At 38.5% G+C, this 20,561-nt stretch overlaps 3 non-coding genes across 3 annotated transcripts; 2 read left to right on the forward strand and 1 right to left on the reverse strand.

The window, feature by feature from the left end:
* Nucleotides 1–13,011: 13,011 nt before the first annotated feature.
* Nucleotides 13,012–13,084, forward strand: TRNAT-UGU. The gene has a single exon. It is a non-coding gene; the product is annotated as a tRNA-Thr (tRNA).
* Nucleotides 13,085–17,948: 4,864 nt separating this feature from the next.
* On the forward strand, nucleotides 17,949–18,020 carry TRNAP-UGG. The gene has a single exon. It is a non-coding gene; the product is annotated as a tRNA-Pro (tRNA).
* A 1,834-nt stretch (nucleotides 18,021–19,854) lies between these two features.
* TRNAL-AAG lies at nucleotides 19,855–19,936 on the reverse strand. The gene has a single exon. It is a non-coding gene; the product is annotated as a tRNA-Leu (tRNA).
* Nucleotides 19,937–20,561: the final 625 nt, after the last annotated feature.

Genomic DNA, 20,561 nt, shown 5'->3' on the forward strand with positions numbered 1-20,561 from the left:
CAATAAACCTAAAAACAGAAACTACCTAGGAAAATCTTTATTTGATGAGAACATCTGAGAAAAGTGGAAAGTAGTATGGCAAAAATTAAGTTTTAGACCAAATTGCCATTTTCTATAATAAAATCAAAATGGATCTATGATCCGAATATTAAAGATCATGCCATAAAAATAACAGAAGCAGATCACATACTTTTCACAATTTTGAGAAAGGAATGAATTATTAAGTAACCAAGGAATGGAGATATAAAACAATTTTCATTATGTGAGATTGAAAAACTTTTGTAATAACTAGAATAAGAGAAGCAATCTTTGTCTCAAATATCAAACAACTGATAGGGGGTTTCTTATCTGAGATACATTGACAGGACTAAGTGAACTACGAACTTATAGAAATAAGGACCAAAAATTATTTTTAATTGAAAATGGTCAAAGTATATGAATAGTTCCCAAAGAATCACAAGCTCTTAACCTTATGGAAGGATGCTCCAAATTGCAACTAGTAAGAGAAATGTAAATTAAAACAACTCTTAAGTTTTCCCTTGCACTTAGCCAATTGGCAAAGATTATAAACAATGGAAACAGTGTTGGAGAGTTTGTGAAAAGATGAAGATTAATGCATTATCGTGGAGCTGTGAATCGGGAAACAGGCAAATAAAATGACTAAAATGTCCATACCCCAATTTGGTTCAGGGATCCTACTGCTAAGTATGTACCTCAGAGAGGTCATTGACAAAAAAAAGAGAGGTTCCATATATGTTAAAGTATTTATAGCTACTCTTGTAGTCACAGAGAACTCGAAACAAAAGTAGATGCCCATCTGTTGTGGAATGGTTAAACATTACATGAATGTAATAGAATATTACTGTCCTCTAAGTAAAATGAATATGATGAATACAGAGAAGGACAGAAAGACATGAATGGATTCTAAGATGAACTGGTTGACTTGGATGTTTGGGAGGTTGGACTCTAGTCAAAAAAGTCATCATTTTGTGCTGGCCATATATAAAAAGGGAACGTATAGACCTGCTTAGGACTTTCTGGGCCTCACCTTTTCCCTTCCAGCTTCTGGAATGTTGCCAGATGGGAGGGGAAAAGGATTTCTCTTTCTTCTCTTTCCACTTTCCTCTAGCATTTAAAAGGCTTCGCTTAGGGCAGAAGCCCAGTGTGCTTACCCAATTAACCTGGAAAGAGAGGAGAATTCTCAACAGCCATTCTTTCTGTTCTGAGTTTATATCCAAGATTCATATTTTCCCAGACCAAGAAATGACAACAGTTATGCTACTAGGTTGAGTATTCTGGACATACACATAAGTTCACACAGAAGGTATGTGACAACAGAAGAGTATACTCATGGACAGCATCATTCCTGAACTAATTTGAATCCCTTCAAATTGGGAGTATTTTCTAGGCAACATGTTGCTTCCTAGCTAGAGAAGAAAGGTTTCTTGGGCATCACCAGTCTTCAAGGGAGATAATGATTAAAAACAAAAATAAAACAACTCACCTTCCTTCTCTCAAGGACCTATATAGTCTATGGGGTGGTGAAGAGGGAAGTATAGTGTTCCAAGTATGGCAGTCAATTTGGGCAAAAGCCCTAGAAGTGGGTTATGGAACTTTCTATTCAAAAGGATAACAAATAGGCCATTTTGGGAGACACAAAAGGTATATAAAAAGGAGTAAAGTGTCATCATCCTTGAAAGCTAGGCTGCAGCAAGATTGCAAAGGATGTCATTCTCCACTAACGTTCTGCCCCTCAAAATTACTCTATAGATTTTCTTTTTAAATTTTATATACATGTTGGGATTTTCTTCTCTCCACTCCTCTCTTCCCTTACCATAAGCTACCTGAGGGCAGAAAAGTGGGGTTGGATTTTTTGGGGGGGGCAGTTGTATAGTCTAGTACACTGTAGTTGGTTAATAAATGCTTGTTAAATTGAATTGAAAAGAGAAGTAATGGAACTGAGCAGAAAAGTGATATAGATTTAAACTATGGGAATATTTATTAGAAATAAAACTGAATGCTTTGGCCAGAGAGCACAGAGAAGAATTGCGAAAATGTACTTCTCTTTGTAGAAATGGGAAACTATGGATGTAGAATTTTGAATAGACTTAGATATGGTCGATGTGTTGGTTGTGTTTGCTGAAAAAAAATTTTTTTAATCTTTGTTATAAGGGATGAAAAGATGGGTTTCAGAAAGTATTATTAAAATAATATATCAATAATTTTTTAAAAATTGATTTTACTGATCTTATATTTTTGCATTACAAATATTTCCCACTGTATCCTTTCCCTCCCAAAGAGCCATCCTTTATGACAAAGATTTTTTTAAGAAAAGAAAAAGAATAAAGAAAATTCAACATAACTGATCAACAAATAGAAAAATGGTATTTTTAATCCAGTGTTTCACATGGTGTATATTTGTTGTCACAGTGCCTGACATATAGTGATTTTTTTTAAACTTTCTGTCCTAGTAAAAGCTCTAAGACAGAGAGGCAAGGGCTAGGCAAACAGAATTAAGTGACTTGCCCAGGTCCAACAGCTAGGAAGTGTCTGAGGGCAGATCTGAACCCAGGACCTTTAGCTCTCTATCCACTGAACTGCCTAGCTGCCCCTTTTAAGTGTTTGTTGAATTAAATTTACTTGAAAGATTATGACCTGCTCTTGGTCATGAAACCAATAGTTACAAGTTGGCTCTCTATCCATAGCAAGAGATAAGATCTGTAAGGTGCCCATACTTCAGCTGATTCTAGTCCTACAAGGCCCAGAGTGTAACCACAAGGTGATAATGAGGAGTTAAACTGACAGTAAAAGGGCTTCTATGACGTGATCCCTTTATGAGATATGAAATCTTTCTAATGAAGTCAAGAAAGGAACAAGGATTGACAAAGAAAAATTACCCACGTTTCTGAGCCTTGAATAAATTTTGAAATTGGAGGCCTCTGTGGCAGAGATTCCTTGCATCTATCTAAAGAGGAGCAAGGAGAGGAGATTCCCTCTCTTCCCTACTCCCTAGCTGCCATGTTGCCTTGAATCAGAGCTGCTTGACCAGTAGAGAAATAGTGCATCCAGAAGAAGCAAAAAGCCATATTCCATTTAAAGAAAATCACCCAACAGAGGAAAAATCTCCAAGGAAACTCCTGGCAAAATAGAAGAGAGACAGCTATTGACTCAAAAGATACTCTGAGAGTCCAGTCGAGCAACCAGCCCAGCAGATCCTGCACCCAAGGAGGAACTTTGAAAGGCTTGCATAAGGAGAGAAAAGGCTGCTAGGCCTGACATACCAAGACTTGGGAGGTGCCTTTGCCACTGTTATATCCTATACCTGTGCCTCGCTATCATTGTATCTAAGGTGTTTGCCCATTTTCCCATTGATGTCCATATTTGTGGGGGAGTTCTCCCCAGTTTTATGTGAGGAATGTTTTACACCAATTGTTCTTGCTATGTACCATCATAATAAATGCCTTTGTTAGGAGCAAATTGAATTGAGTGGTAGTATGTCTTTTTTAAAAAATTATTTTTATTCTGAAACTTTGACCCTTCCCACTAAAAAAGAGCATTTCTACACATACAGTAGAAAACACAAAGGATTCTCTATGAAACCAAGAATCTCCATTTTATACCACTTGCTGTTTTAAAAAGGTGTACAATAAATTCTACATGTTACTTTCAAAACTGACCTGCTTGTCTGTGTTTCCTTCTGAGTTCCTTTGTTCTCTTTTGTATATATATTTTAAAAATGGCTCTTTCCCCACTTCATCCCAATTGTTAAACCTGCCCCACCCAAATTAAAAACCAAGAGGAAAAAGGAATCCTTGTAACTAATAGTCAAAACAAAATGAATCCACTAGTGACCATGCCCCAAAATGTATGTCTGCACTTTGTGACTAACAACCTCTGTATCAGGAGGTGATTAATGTGTTTTGTCCATTGATAGCATGGATGGTCATTAATTTAACCAGAGTACTTAAGTTAAACTTTTTTTATAATCCTTTCTTTGTATAAATATTCTCCTAGCTCTGCCTCCTTCACTTTCAGTTCATACTACCCAGGATTTCCTGGAGTAAATTTTTATAATTTCTAAAGACATATTAATATCCTATGATATTAATTTGCTACAATTTAGTCATCTAATTCTAATTGCTTTAAGAAACAATCTAAAGTATCTCCTTAGATTCCAGTTCTTAGCTTTTCCTTTTCTCCTTTTCTAAAAATTCCACATTCTTCATCAGGACATTTTTTTGTTTATGACTATTCCCTTTCCAGTTATATATCCTTCCTCAATGCCATATTGGTTGGTGCCTGTACTGTTTTGGGTTCCACAGGTCCCTGGCCTGGGGACTAAAGGGTCTTCTCAGGGGAGCTTTCCCTTCTTGCTGGCTACAATTATCCCATTTCTAGTTGTGCTGAAATGCTACTTTGTGGCAGTGCTGGCTTTATGGGAGGGGACCCTTATTGTTCATGGTCTTCTGGATGACTTTTTGTGTAGTTTTGGGGTAGAAGTCATTTTCTATATGTATTTCTTGATCATTATTTAGGTTTGGTCTGAAATTTTGGAGTTTTATCAGAGTAGGTGCATGGAAGCAGGGAAACCTGCCTTCTGTTTGGATAGGAAGCACACTGGTGTGACATCTTGTGTGACCTTTTGTTGGAAGTGCAGCTTCTAGAACCAGAAAGAGAAGTCACCCTTTGAGAAGGAAGTCAACCTTCCTTCCAAGAACATAAGTGCAAGTTAGGGGAGCAACCCAAAGGGGTGATACACGCTTCAAAAAGTTAAATAGAAATCCAATAAATCATTCACTTAGATTACAGGAAATGCCTTCATGGGGGCAGTTAGGTGGTTCAGCCAGTCCTAAAGATGGGAGGTCCTGGGTTCAAATTTGGCCTCAGATGGTAGGTGACCCTCTGCAAGTCACTTAACCCCAATTACTTAGTCCTTTACCACTCTTCTGCCGTGGACCAATACTTAGTATTGATTCTAAGATGGAAGGTAAGGATTTTTAAAAAAGAAAAGAAAATGCCATTCAGAAGTGGAGCTTGAGGAAAAAAATTAAAGAATGGGATTTTCTGTGTCATTTGTCTTCATCTCCAGATTTGACATCATGAATCTCATATTTCCAGCTGTCAGAGAGTTCTACTTGTATATTCTACCAACAACCCACCAAATATGTTTAAAAATGGAAACTTCTCATTTTCCCCTTATGGTAGTTCTCAAAGGTCCCCATCAGTCAATTTCTTTCTTTTGGGAATATTAAGAACGCATGAGAAGTTTCATTAGCTTTTAACTATCAATTCTGAAACAGTGTTATGCAGTGAAATCTTTTTACCTTATTCTTATCAATGGTCTCACTAATTTTTAAGGGGAGAAGTATGATCAGCTTATCAAGGACTCCTCCCTGAAATCCATTAGATTAATGATCAGGACAAAGAGGAAGTAATCTTTGATTAATTACATGCAGAAACAAATTTCTTGAGTTCACCTGTGAGTAGGAGGGGAAAAAAAGACTCCTTAGAAGAAGTGATTAAAGAAGGATTTAATGACTTTGGGAAATTCTCTCACACACCAAAAATTGTGCCTTTTGTTCTGTGTTATATGAGTCACACTGTTAACCTAAATTTGGTACTCCTGTTTTTTCTTGATTATGGAATTTTGGAGAGATGGCCCTTTTCCTTGTTAAGGCAAAACTTTCTATATCTACAGGTGATCCATTTCCATCCCATCTGTTCCAGCAGATTGCCTAGTCTGTCACCTCTACTCTCTCCTTCATTTTCAATCTCTCTCTTACTGCTCACAAACAATCCTATGTCTTCCACAACCTCAAAAAACTATCATTTGATCTAGGTGATATGGATGAATATTTACAAACCTATAAATTGCCTAGATTAACAGAAGAAGAAATAGAATACTTAAATAATCCCATATCAGAAAAATAAATTGAAAAAATCCCTGGGGCCTGATGGATTCATAAAGTGAATTCTATCAAACATTCAAAGAACAACTAATCCCAATATTATACAAACTATTTGACATAATAAGCAAAGAAAGTGTTCTACCAAATTCCTTTTATGACACAAATATGGTACTGATTCCAAAGCCAGGTAGGTCAAAAACAGAGAAAGAAAACTATAGACCAATCTCCTTAATGAACATAGATGCAAAAATCTTAAATAGAATACTAGCAAAAAGACTCTAGCAAGTGATCATGAGGGTTATCCATCATGATCAGGTGGGATTTATACCAGGAAATGCAAGGATGGTTCAATATTACAAGAATAGCTTACATAATTGACCATATCAATAAGCAAACCAACAAAAATCACATGATTATCCCAATAGATGCAGAAAAAGTTTTTGACAAAATATAATACTCATTCCTATTGAAAACACTAGAACGCATAGGAATAGGAGGACCTTTTCTAAAAATAATAAACAGTATATATTTAAAACCATCAGCAAGCATCATCTGCAATGGGGATAAATCAGAAGCCTTCCCAATAAGATCAGGAGTGAAACAAGGATGCCCATTATCATCTCTGTTATTTAACATTACACTAGAAACACTAGCAATAGTAATTAGAAAAGAAAAAGAAATTGAAGGTATAAAAATAGGCAATGAGGAGACCAAGTTATCACTCTTTGCAGATGATATGATGGTCTACTTAAAGAATCATGGAGAATCAACTAAAAAACTAGTAGAAATAATCAACAACTTTTGCAAAGTTGCAGGATATCAAATAAACCCACATAAATCATTAGCATTTCTATATATTTCCAACACAGCACAGCAGGAAGAGTTAGAAAAAGAAATTCCATTTAAAATCATCCTAGACAATATAAAATACTTAGGAATCTATCTGTCAAGACAAACACAGGAATTATATGAACACAACTACAAAACACTCTCCACACAATTAAAACTAGATCTAAACAATTGGGAAAACATTAATTGCTAATGGGGAGGATGAGCTAACATAATAAAAATGACAATCCTACCCAAATTAATTGAAACTTTTTTACTGAATTAGAAAAAAACTATAACAAAGTTCATTTGGAAGAACAGAAGATCAAGAATATCAAGGGAAATAATGAAAAAAAATGTGAAGGATGGTGGCCTAGCAGTACCAGATCTTAAACTGTACTATAAAGCAGTGGTTATCAAAACAATATAGTATTGGCTAAGAGACAGAAGGGAGAATCAGTGGAATAGACTTGGGGAAAGTGACCTCAGCAAGACAGTGTATGATAAACCCAGCTTTTGGGACAAAAATCCACTATTTAACCAAAACTGCTGGGAAAATTGGAAAACAGTATGGGAGAGATTAGGTTTAGATCAACATCTCACACCCTACACCAAGATAAATTCAGAATGGGTGAATGACTTGAATATAAGGAAGGAAACTATAAGTAAATTAGGTGAACACAGAATAGTATATTTGTCAGATCTTTGGGAAAGGAAAGAGCAAGAGTTAGAAAAAATTACAAAATATAAAATAAATAATTTTGATTATATTAAATTTAAAAGGTTTTGTACAAACAAAACCAATGCAACCAAAATTAGAAGGAAAGCAACAAATTGGGAAAAAATCTTTATAACAAAAAACTTGGACAAAGGTCTAATTAATCAAATTTATAAGAAACTAAATCAATTGTACAAGAAAATCAAGCCATTCCCCAATTGATAAATAGGCAAGGGACATGAATAGGCAATTTTCAGATAAAGAAATGAAAACCATCAATAAGCACATGAAAAGGTGTTCTAAATATCTAATAATTAGAGAAATGCAAATCAAAACAACTCTGAGGTACCACCTCACACCTAGAAGATTGGCTGACATGACAGCAAAGGAAAGTGGAGAATGTTGGAGGGGATGTGGCAACTTTGGGACATTAATGCACTGCTGGTGGAGTTGTGAATTAATCCAACCATTCTGGATGGCAATTTGGAACTATGCCCAAAGGGCATCCAACCATACCACTGCTGGGTTTATACCACAAAGAGATAATAAGGAAAAAGACTTGTACAAAAATATTTATATGTTCTTTGTGATGGCAAAAAGTTGGAAAATGAGGGGATGCCCTTCAATTGAGGAATGACTGAACAAATTGTGGTATCTGTTGGAATACTATTGCTATAAAAGGAATAATGAACTGGAGGAATTCCATGTGAACTGGAATAACCTCCAAGAATTGATGCAGAGTGAAAGGAGCAGAACCAGGAGAACATTGTACACAGAGACAGATACACTGTGGTACAATCGAATGTAATGGACTTCTCTATTAGCTGCAATGCAATGATCCAGAACAACTCTGAGGGACTTATGAGAAAGAATGCTATCCACATTCAGAGGAAGAGCTGTGGGAATCGAAACACAGAAGAAAAATAACTGCCTGATCACATGGGAGGATGGGGATATATTAGGGATATTGACTCAAAATGAGCACCCTAGTACAAATATCAATAATATGGAAATAGGTCTTGATCAATGACATGTAAAACCCAGTGGAATTGCGCATCGGCTAAGGGAAGGGGGTGGTAGGAGGGGAGGGAAAGAGCATGAATCTTGTAACCATGTAAAAATACTCTAAATTAATTAATTAATTAAATAGTTCCAAATTACAAAAAAGCAAGAACAAAAAAACAACTATCATTTGGGGGCATATAGAAGACTTGGTGGATAGAGAGCCAGGTGTAGAAATGAGAGGTCCTTGGTTTAAATCTGAACTCAGATATTTCCTATCATCAGCAAGTCACTTAACTCCAGTTGCCTAGCCTTTATTGCCTTTCTGCTTTGGAACCAATCCTTAGTATTGATTCTAAGACAGAAGGTAAGGGTTTAAAAAAAAAACACAGAAAAACCTGCTATCATTTGGTCCATTCATCCCTGCTGTTTAGCATCCCATGTGTCTCTTTCCTTGAGTGGCTAAACTCCTTGAGAAGGCAATCCATAATTGGTGTCTCCCTTTCCTTCTCACTCTCTTTTTAACTCTGAATCTGCCTCCAGTCCTTATTACACAATTGAAACAGCTTTTGCTATGGTTACCATTTATCTCCTAACTGCAAAATCTAATGGTCACTTCTCAATCTTTATCCTTCTTGACCTCTCTACTGCCTTTCACACGGTTGATTACTTGTTTCTCCTTGATACTCATATCACTCTAGGTTTTCAGAATATTTCTCTATCCTGATTCTTTTCTTACCTGTCTGACCTTCCTTCTCAGTCTTCTTTGCAGGATCTTTATTCAGGTCATGACCACTAACTGGTTATCACATAGGGCTCTATTTTGAATCCTTTTTTCTTCTCCCTCTATACTATTTGATACAATTGGTTCCTCTTCTTTTCTTCTTTCTAACTTCTAAACTCTGTAGTCTGTTCCCCAACTTCATCATTCTCTCCAAAGTTTCCACTGAGTTCCTAATGATGACATCTAATGGTCTTTCCTTAATCCTTAAGCTTCTTGCCCTCTCTGCAGCCTCAACCCTTTTTTTCTTTAGCTTTCATGACACTGCTCTCTTCTTCCTGGTCATTCCCCAAATTATAAATGTCTTTTGTCTTGGGCTCTCATTTTCTATCTATCTACTATTTTTCTTGGTGATCTCATCCGCTCTCATGTATTCAATTATCATTATTATGAAGATGATTTTCAGCTCTCATGTATTCAATTATCATTATTATGAAGATGATTTTCAGATCACCCCTCTCTTGAACTTCAGCTTCACATGCTAGTTTCATATACCTCTTGGACATTTCCAAATAAATATCCTATACATATTTTAAACTTAATCAGGTTAAAAAAAACTTACTATGTCTAAAATTGAACTCATTATTTTCCCCCTGAAACTCTCCCCTCTTCCTAACTTATTTTTGTCAAGGACATCATAATCTTCCCTGTCACTCAGACTCTTGACTTAGATGTCATCTTCAACTCTTTGCTCTATCTTATCCTCCATATCCAAATAGCTGCCATGTCTTATAGATTCTTCTTTCATAGCCTCTCTTGTATATGCCTTCTTTTTTCTGACACTGACACCACCATGGTATAGGCCCTCATCTGCTCAGGCTTGGCCTATTGCAGTAGCTTTTCTGGTTGATCTCAGTGCTTTACTCTTTCCTCTGTTCCAGTCTGTCTCTTGGTCATCAAACACTATGTCCTCTCCCTGTTCATTAAACTTCAGGGACTCCCTGTCACCTCCAGGGTCAAATATAAAATTCTCTCTTTGGCTTTTAAAGTACTTTATAATATGAACCCTTCCTCTCTTTCCAGTCTCCTTATACTAATGTCCTTATATCTCCCCAATTAATATTTTACTCCCTTCACATATTCAGTGATCCAGGAACATTGACTTCCTTGCTGTTCCTCAAAAAAAGACACTATCACCTGTGAATTTTCACTGGCTGTCCCAATGTTCAGAATTTTTTTTATTATCTCTTTTACCTTGTTTTCTTCAAGTCTCAACTAAAATGTCACCATCTTTAAGAAGCCTTTCTCAAGTGAAATCCTAGCTATAATGGAGGCTGGGGTTGGAGTATCTCTTGAAAAAGAGGTCAGGGCTTTAAAGGGTTAATCCAATGGGGTGTCCACACTCAGTTCAACATGGTGAATTTGTGAGAGTGGAGGACAACTAGGTTGCCTAGGGGAGGGAGAATTAGTCTGTTGGTCAGAGTGGGACTGGCCAATGAGTAGCTCCACTGCACTTCCATCCTGGGAAAGATTAGAAGACCCTTAAAAAAATCAGTAAAGAATCTGTTTCAGATCTCTGAATTATTGCCAGTAATCTGTTCTCTTCACCTTGGTTATTTCCAGTTTATCTTGTAGATATCTTGTTTGGACACAGCTGTTTGCATATTGTCTCTATTATACTGTGCACTCCTTAAAATCACATTGTTTTTTTTTGTCTCTGTATGCCCAGAAAATTAGTAGGCAATTAGTAGGTGATTTATAAAAGCTTGTGGACTTGACTTGATCCTGTACATTATAATAAGAAAAATTACTTGGGCAGAGAGATTTTCAAAGGCAGGAGTGGAGGTGCTCAGAAGGTTTTAATTAATAAATTTATCTCTGGTAGATTTGTATATATATCTATATCTATATCTTTATCTACATATATCTATATCTATCTCTCTCTCTCTCTCTCTCTCTTTCTCTCTCTCTCTCTCTATATATATATATAAATCTCTCTCTCTATATATATAGAGAGAGATTTATATTTATCTATATCTATATCTACATATCTCTCTCTCTCTCTCTCTCTCTCTCTCTCTATATATATATATATATATATGTATATATATATATATAGAGAGAGAGAGAGAGATTTTTTTCCTCCTTCATCCTCAAATCGTTCCCATTAGGATTTCTCCATCTTTGTCAATAATCTCCCATTCTCTCTGGGAGCCGAATCAAAGCATTGAAATTCAGATTCCTTTCTTTTTCATAAAAATCAGCCACTAGACTCTATTGATTTATTTTATTTTATTTTTGGTAGGGAGTGGATAGACTAGCCATGTTATTTTCTTCAGAGGAGCTCGCTGGGGAGTCTCGATGGACAGTTAAAGGCTGGGAGGCAGCTTAGGTCTAAAGCAGGGTATATTTGATCTTTTCCAGCAATATGGGATTGGTTCCTCACCACCATGTTATGGGCCAGCTAGAGTAATGAGGTTGTTTAAATAGCAAAAGGAGACCACTAACGTGGCTAAGCGGTTCAATAGATAGAGATATGAGAGGTCCTGGGTTCTAATATCACCTTGAATACTTCCTAGCTATGTGAACTGGACAAATCACTCAAGCCCAATTGCCCAGCCTTTACTGCTTTTCCGTCTTGGAACTGATATCGATTCTAAGAAGGTAAAGGTTTTAAAAAACCAAACAAACACAAAATACAAAGGAGTCCAGCACATTGTTGATGATGAACTTGGTGGTGGCTCTGTCCCGGGGCATGCAGCAGGCAAAGTTGGTCCAGCACCCCTGCAGTCCCATTTCTTCTGCTCTCATCTTTTAAATTAGGAAATGAAATATTGCCTCACCTTCGATAAAGTCTCCTACATCCATCTCTTCCCTGCAACCTAATTGCACCATTTTCTTATGTCTCCTTGCCATCACTTCGAGCCTGGACTATTGCCAGCAACCTAGTCTCTCCACTTCACTGACCTCATCTTTCCAGTCTATTCTACCCACCGCTGCCAGAATCTTTTTCCAAAAACAGATCTTCCTTTTTTAATTTTTAAATTATTTTATTTTATGTCTTCCTATTCAACTATTTATCCCTTGGCAGCCTTCTTGAAGCTTACCAGCCTACCCCTGCTGGAAGTGGGGTGAATTTCAGTGGCTTTCTGTATTGTCTGATTTTGCCAGGTCGCAGAGAAAGCCAACTTTATCTCGGCAGCCAGACTCAAAGCCCTCTCCTTAATCCTTCCCTTACAAGCCCCACCCCCAAGCCCAGGCAGCTCTCCTGCCCCGCTCCCTTTAAAAAACCTCGGAGCTGGAATGAAATTTTCCTTTTTTTTTTTCTTCTTCTTTTTTCTTTTTTCAAATGAGGAAGCTGAGGCTCAGAGGTGAGTTGGTCAAGGTCATACAGCTGGGCAGTGAGTGAGTGACCCAGCAGGCATTGGAGCTCATGTTTCTTCTCTACGAGATCTGAGGTCTGCAGTTTCCAGATCCTCCCCAATTCTCGACACTGTCCTCGGATCCAGGACTCCGTTCTGTTCCTCCTCGTTTCCCTCTTCCCTCTGTCTTCCCGGGTTCCAGATTTTAGCCCTTCCCCAGCCCTACTCCGGCGCAGCTACTCCTGTGACCACCGGCACTATGCATCGACTTCCGGCTTTGCCGTGTCATCTTGGCCCAAGAGCCGTTTCCACAGCCGGGTTTGCAGCGGACGCGAGCCCGGACGCAAAATCCTCTTTGGCTCTCTTCTCTGCGCATAGTGGTGGCAGCGGCAGCAAAGCAGCAGCCGCAGCAGTAGCAGCACACGGGCCTACGACAACATGGGAGTGCCTCTACAGGGAAGATCCAGAACTGGCTCCATAGCTCAGGGGTTAGAGCACTGGTCTTGTAAACCAGGGGTCGCGAGTTCAAATCTCGCTGGGGCCTAGTACTTCCTCGATTTTTATTTTCTCTCAAAAGCGACAATGAAACAGAGAAAATGTTCTAAGAGGATTGATAGGGATTTCCTTATCCCACCTTTGCGTTGTCGATGGGGCTCAAACTAGTTACTTTATTTCTAGTCAGTCTTCCATTTCCTGTCTCTACCCCCACCCCCTCCGTTTTATTCCCCCCCCAGTATTCTGCTATTTTCTGTCTTCCTTTTCTTAGATATAGCATATATATGTAAGCAGGTAGGCAGGTAATAAACATTTACTGAGCATTTACTGTGTTCTAGGAATGTGCTAAAGAAGGAAGGATGGAAGGAGAGATTGATGGAAGAAAGGATAGAAGGAAGGATAAAAGGAAGGAAGGAGGGAAGAGAGAAGAAAGGGGTAAGGATGGGAGGAAGGAGGGTGGAAGAATGGAAGGAAGGAAAGAAAGAAACACTTGTATGGCTAGTGTCATTCTTCTGAGTGCCCTATTCCTGATCCAGCTCTCTAACCCCCTTTTAGTTCTCTTTGCCCATTTTACTTTCCCTTCCAATTTTCATTTTTATAACAGGCTCCTTAACTTCCTATTTTGCTTCCTTTCATTCCAATCATCTCCTGCTTATCACCTTAAATTTTTTAAAAGCCCTTACTTTCTGTCTTAGTAACAATTCTAAGACAGAAAGGCAAGGCCTAGGCAACTAAGGTTAAGGGACTTGCCCAGAGTCACACAGCTTCCAGCCTATCTCTTGCTCTCTTTTTCTCCTTTATCCTTTAATATCCCCTCTCCTTTCTCTGTTCCCCTTTAGTTTGGATCTTTCTGGTTTATTTTTCTTCTTCATACTGCATCTCTTCTGCTTGTGATGATCTTTCTAAGGACCTGTTTCCTTTTGTCACTGCTCACCTGCTTTTAAAAAATCTTTATCCCTTTTTCATCTTTTATTTTCTCCAACCAAAGGATCTTTTCAAGCTGTCCCTTCTCAACCTCTTCTCCCTCTACACATACACCTGGAGGAAATGATTTGACTTCCTGTAAAGTGTTCATAGCATGTACTTTGTATTACTCAAACATTTTCTGTTAAAAAAGTTTTAAATTGATTGTTTTTATACTACCAAGATTTTTCTTTGTAGCTTTCTCCTTTCCTCTCCAGAGTAGCATCTCTTATAACTCAGGACACTAGAAAAAAAAGTTAGATTAGAAAGAATTTTTAAAAATATAAATGGAATTTTCAGCTATTTAAGAGCCATCTAGTAAGAAAGGACTGTGCAGGGACCAAAATAATCCATATCTGTTAGACTTGCGAGGTCAATAGAATTCTTTGGTGACACACACTGAGGATGGTGACTAAAAGCCATGATGGAAAGAATTTTGTCACAGACTGTACTCTCCAAAGTGGGCAACAGATACAGTTTGTATAACCCTACAGTCTTGTCTTTAACCAATATATTGCCGAGGCCTCTCCTGTAGCCAAGGCCCTCTTGAAAGCTACTCCAGCTTCAAGCAATGTTTTGGGTCAAGATCCACACAAAACCTTAGTTCATGAGCTCTTACTGATTTTCCTTGTACTAAACTAACCTTTAACGCTATTTAAAAGCATTGAATTAAATAGCATTGTAAGATAAAGGGCAAGTGTCAGCCCTCCATATGTATTGCGATATTGTAAGACTAGACATGTAAGGAAAACATGGAAAAAATACAGAATGAAGACTGGTAAGGGTTAGGCAATGGGGGTTAAGTGACTTGCTCAGGGTCACACAGCTAGGAAGTGTCTGAGGTCAGATTTGAACCTAGGACCTCCCATCTCTCCACCTGGTTCTCAGTCCACTGAGTCACCTACCTTATTGTCTTATTGTTCCTGCTTTTACAATCTCTCTCCTAAACTTCTCCTCTCCATATAGCTTCCCTTCAGACACAGAAGCCCATCACCTCATATCTGGACTATTGCAATAAATTTCTGGTTGGTTTTCCTGCCTCAAGCTTTCTCCACTCCAAATGTCACTTCCAGATCATGTCATTACCTCCTCTCCTCACACTATCCTTCCCTAGCTGCCCACTCCAACTCCAGTAGCTCTCTATTACTTCTAAGATCAAATATAAAATTTCTTGTTTGTCCTTTTATAACCTGGTCCCTTCTTCCCTATCTGGTCTTACACTTTAATTTCCTCTGGGTAGTTTCTGATCTAGTGACACTGACCTCCTTTCTGTTTTCTCCACCCTGTCTCTTGACCATGTATGCCTTTTTCACTAGCTGCCCTTCATGCCTAGGATGCTTTTCTTCCTCACTTCTGCCTCCTGGCTGCTCAGCCTTCCTTCAAATCAGCTCAAATATCACCTTTGGCAGAAGGCCTTTTCCAATCTGTCCCATTCTCTATCTCTTAAGTCCCCAGGAGCCTTCCCCTGGAAGACACTATATATACTGTGTTTTATATTTATGTATATGTCAGTTCCAGATTCTGATTTCCAATAGTTCTTCCATGCACATATAGACTACATTGATCATTATATGACTAACCAGAGGAATCTGTGGCCCCATTTTCCTTGACCTGTCTCCTGTTTTATAGATATGGTATACTTAATGTTTAAAGTATACCCAATACTAGTTAGAAATGGTTGTTGAACCTCTGTAGAGATCTTGTTGATGCAGCAGTTATAATTCCATCTTCTTTATTTTTAATAGGCTTTTCTGGTTAATTTTGAAAAGCTGCTGGCAGTCAAAACAGGCCTTTGGGAAACTTTATGTAAACCTGGACCTTGGACTGAAGGACATATCTAATTGCTAATTGGGCCCCTGCCCATCATACTGACCTGTGGGTTTGGTGGGGTGCTGAGGTAAAAGGGAGATGGCTTATGCCTCCCCTTGACTGAATTGCTTTTTAACCTATCCATACCTTCCTTTGATGTGATGATTAATGAATTATCCTTGTCTTGTTATCTGCCATTCACATCAACTCTGCCATAAATCTGTATAACATTATATTAAAAAATGAAATGTGCTATTGTTTAGAGAAAATTTATTAAAAATTTCAAAGTATCATGTGATATATAAAGACTATGTTTTACAACGAAGACAAAACATTTCACATATGCGCAGAGAAGTTTTGATAAAAATTTGTTCCAAAAGGGTAAGCATTAGAAGATGAACTTCTTGAGGGGCAAGGACTGTGTATCTCTGCCTCTGAATACTCAGCTCTTATCACACAGTGCCTGACTCATGGAGAGTTAATTATAAATGCTTGTTTATAGAATGATTGATTCATTAATAGCCAGAGCAACTCCTTTTTCCTAGGGCAGCATTTCCTGATGGAACCTTCCTCTTCTGACACTGCTGCGCACTAGCCCCTGCTATGTGCCCAGCATTCTAATGACACTATTGGGCTATCGATTGTGGAAGCTCCCTTCTGCCATCTGCTGTCTTCCTTCTTTGAAGCTGCTTTCTCTGGGACTACTCTGCTTCCACCTTCTGGTTTTCTGCTGATTTACCATTGCCTTCCCCACTCTTCCCTCCCCCCCCCCCCCTTTGTATAATAAGAAAACAAAACAACACAATTTTTTAGAGTGTATTCTAAGAGCTCTCTATGTCCTTCTTTTGGGATTCTGTGATCAGGAGAAGCCTCAGGCTTAAATTAAATCTTATCTTTTTAACTCTTAATTCCTTCTAAAATGCTACTCTTGTCAATTCAGTTTCCTTATTTAATATAGAGAAGCCACTCTTAAACTTTTTGGTTTCAGAACCCCTTCTTAATATTCTTAAATATCATGAAAATCCCTCCTAAAAGAGTTTTTGTTTAAATAAGTTAAATTATTTATACTCACCTTAAAAGAAATGAAAATGACAGTATTATTATGAAAATAGTTTTGATCTCTCAGACCCCATGAAAGGGACTTGGAGACCACAGAGATCCCTGAACTACACTTTTCGAAATAGTGATTTAGAGTAAATACTTCTTTCAACTCTTTTCTCCTCCCAAGATCCCTGTGTGGTTCTTGCAGCTCATTACACCTCTTCTCAAAGTTTCCATATGCAAGACAGAAGAGGAAGGACAATTTTCTGGACACACCATATCCCCATGAGTGCAACTGGAGAGGCTGTTTGTCAAAGGTCTAGAGACTAGAGGAATTTTATTGGATCTAGTGCATATGAAATCTCTCCACCTTATTCTTCTACTTCTGGGCCATATCTTCTCTCTCTGTGCAGGCACTTGTTTGCCTATCCCTATGGTATTTTTAAACATAAGGTGGCTTCCCTGCTTGGCTCTCTTTTTCACTCTTTCATTCATTTTCACCTTTGAGATTGTGATTGCTCCTTCTCCTTTTATGGATTCAGGTGAGTAATAGTAAGTTCTACTCTAAGGCCTCATTTAAGTCTCTTGATTTTTATGTTTTAAGTGTGTTTCTTCAGGAAATTTTGGAGTTCTGCTTTGTAATTCATTTTAACTCGTTTATCTGGTCAAGTTCATCAAATTCTAATTCACAGTTACGATGGCCCGTTTATTCTCGGTTACAATGTTTCTTCTTGGAAAAAAACCACTACGAAGTATTTAAGGTAATTCACAGTGCAGTCTGTTTCCTGTCCTTTTTCCTTCTCAGCCCATACCCAAATCACTGGGGTTCACTCTTCTTTCCTTTTGAACCATCTCTTCCCTAGCTGATTAGAAGGAAATTGAGAAGAAATCCGAGCAATTAATTTTAGACGATTACGTTCTGAGGTTATTACAGTTGGAGTCAGTATCCAATCCTAGAATTGGAGATTTTCGAATTGGATTGTAATAGTACTGACTCAGCTGTGGGTCCATTTGGGGTTAATTTAAAAGACAAACTAAATGGAATAGACTAACGCTTTTGCATTGACTCATAAGCATTGTGGTCGAAAAATGTTCTGACTGGCTCGTTGGTCTAGGGGTATGATTCTCGCTTTGGGTGCGAGAGGTCCCGGGTTCAAATCCCGGACGAGCCCACTTTTTTTCCCTTTTAAAATGTAAATAGAAACATTTAAATAGTGTAATGAGCCTAACTCCCTTTGATGTTAGAGTCAAAAAGGGGGTGGGGGTGGGGGGGAACTGCAGTAGAAGAATGAATGTTGCTATGTTACGTATGTTACTATGATTGGGTAGTACCGGCGCGCTTCCGTGCATTAAAGCAAAAGATACTGGGGCTACTATGTAAATGTGGCAAGGGTACCCAGTGCATTAGGTCGGTGCTTAGGTAAGTTTTGGTGAATTGCGTTATTTGCTTCAATGTTGACACTATGTTTCAAGAGGGAAGGGGTAGAACATCAACCCGCCTGCGTGAGATGGCGACCAAATTGGCATAGATGCCACGATGCTAAAGAGTGTTTCTGAATGTTTTCTTGAATAGGATTGTGAATGAACACTTATGCTGTGAAGAGAGCGTATGTGGGGCACATGGCCTTATTGTGTGAGCAATGCATGTCATTTTAAATAAATATATACAACGTCTCAGTGCAACTTTAATCTAGTAAATAGGTTCTTCAGAGAGTGGTTCTTTTTGATTGGCTTCTGTGGTGGGGTGGTAGTTAAGGTTGCTGGAATGACCAAGTTGCATTTTTAATCCAGGATCGAAAGCAAGTTCTTTTTTTTTCATCGTTTTGCAATACAGCACACATAAGTTTAGTCATAGAAATGAAGGCGCGGGCAACGCGAGTCTTGCAAAAGAACAAACCTCCCCTCCTTTCCCTAGAGTTCTCTTTCCGGGTCTCATCCCCACCTTGAGAAGTCTCGACCGTGAGCCTCGGCTTCTCTGCAAAACGAGGGAAGTGACATGTCATTACCTCACAGGGGCTGTTGTGAGGACGAAAATGATGAATGCAAAGCTCTTCTGCAAACCTGTATGTTCTGTAGCATATCTATACATATCCCAAGGATTGTTTTTTCTCTCATTCCTATTCCCAGCCTTAACCATGGGCCCAGCTCAGCTAATTCTGTCGGTATTCATCGGGGAAAGGAGAGCTGAGATGAGTTGCTCGTACCCACACCCATACCCACTGACAGGCACAGCTTGTGCGGGAACAGATACGCATAGGCCCTATTCCTATGGAAACGCACATAGGAAAACACGGAGCCTCTCACCTCCTGCCTTAGCTTGATAGGGTTGGGTCTATCACACACCTAGTCACGCAGTCATTCATTCAATCGAGTTAAAGCATTTCTCGTCCCCAGCAAATCCGAATCTAACTCTATTTTTCGCTCCTAACTCCTGCACTTAAAAATACAATAATTTTCTTTTCAAATGAACAAAAATCTATTCTTCCTCTCCTCTTCTCCTCCCATTGAAAAATATACAAGCTGTTGTAACACAGTCAAACAAAGCAAAATTTCCTCATTGATTGTGGCCAGAAAGTATGTCCCAATCACTCCTCTATTATGAACATATTTCATTATTTGTCCTTTATAACTGTGGGTGTTCATTGCAAGGATCAGAATTCTTAAGTCTTTGTGTGCCCTTCATTCTATATCAGGCCATATGCCATAAAGTATTTATGTGTTCGATCATATTTGAGGTCATATCTTTTGACTCAACAAAGTGTTTCTTCCTACATTTGCGCCGTTCTTAATTACACATTGCACGAACAGGATGTGGTGGAAGATTATTCAAATTTTGGCGATGAGATACAGGTTGGCGCGAATGGAGAGTTCACTTGGTGCTTACCAGGTATAAGGTATCTTTTCTTACTGCACCGTTACTACGGTAAGTAGTAGCTCCGGAAGCCAACGGATGTTGGAGTATTTAAAACAGAACACATTTTTTTTTTTTAAAAAACGTAAGTCACTTGGCAGCGGTGGGATTCGAACCCACGCCCCCGAAGAGACTGGAGCCTTAATCCAGCGCCTTAGACCGCTCGGCCACGCTACCAAATCTGTGTGACTGTTGCAGGCTTATCCCTCTTCAAGGGAATACTGAATGCTAGCCTGGAGTCCATTTATTACAAGGCAAGAGAGAGAAAGAAGCTAATATTAGGCTGGCGAGTCCAAGTGAGTTATCTGTGGATCCAGATATGAATTTTTTTCATAAGGTGGAGGCACGTGTAGTATGTATGCACTCAGGCCCCCCAAAATTGGGGTTTTCTAGAAGTCATTTAGTTCAGCCTTACTAATTTTTTTCAACTAAAGTCTTGCAGTCTTGTTGTTGTTGTTGTTGTTATTGTTGAGCCTTACTTAAGGCTTGGAGGACTAGGCAATGAGGGTTAAGTGACTTGCCCGGGATTACATAGCTGGGAAATACCTAAGGCTAGATTTGAACCTGACTTGCCCAGGGTCACACAGCCGGGAAATGCCTGAAGCTAGATTTGAACCTAGGCCCTCCTGTCTCTAAGCCTGGTCTTGCGATCTTATCGTCAGAAACAGGGAGTTTTAAAGTCAGTCCTTTGGGACAAAACGCTATATATAGATTTTTTCCTTAACTTTTAAAAAAATCTATGCTTTGTCTTATTCTTTCTTTTTTATGTTATTGACACTTCCCACTATGTGGGTTATAATCA

This window comes from Gracilinanus agilis, chromosome 4 (genome assembly GCF_016433145.1).
Source record: "Gracilinanus agilis isolate LMUSP501 chromosome 4, AgileGrace, whole genome shotgun sequence".
NCBI classification, from domain to species: domain Eukaryota; kingdom Metazoa; phylum Chordata; class Mammalia; order Didelphimorphia; family Didelphidae; genus Gracilinanus; species Gracilinanus agilis.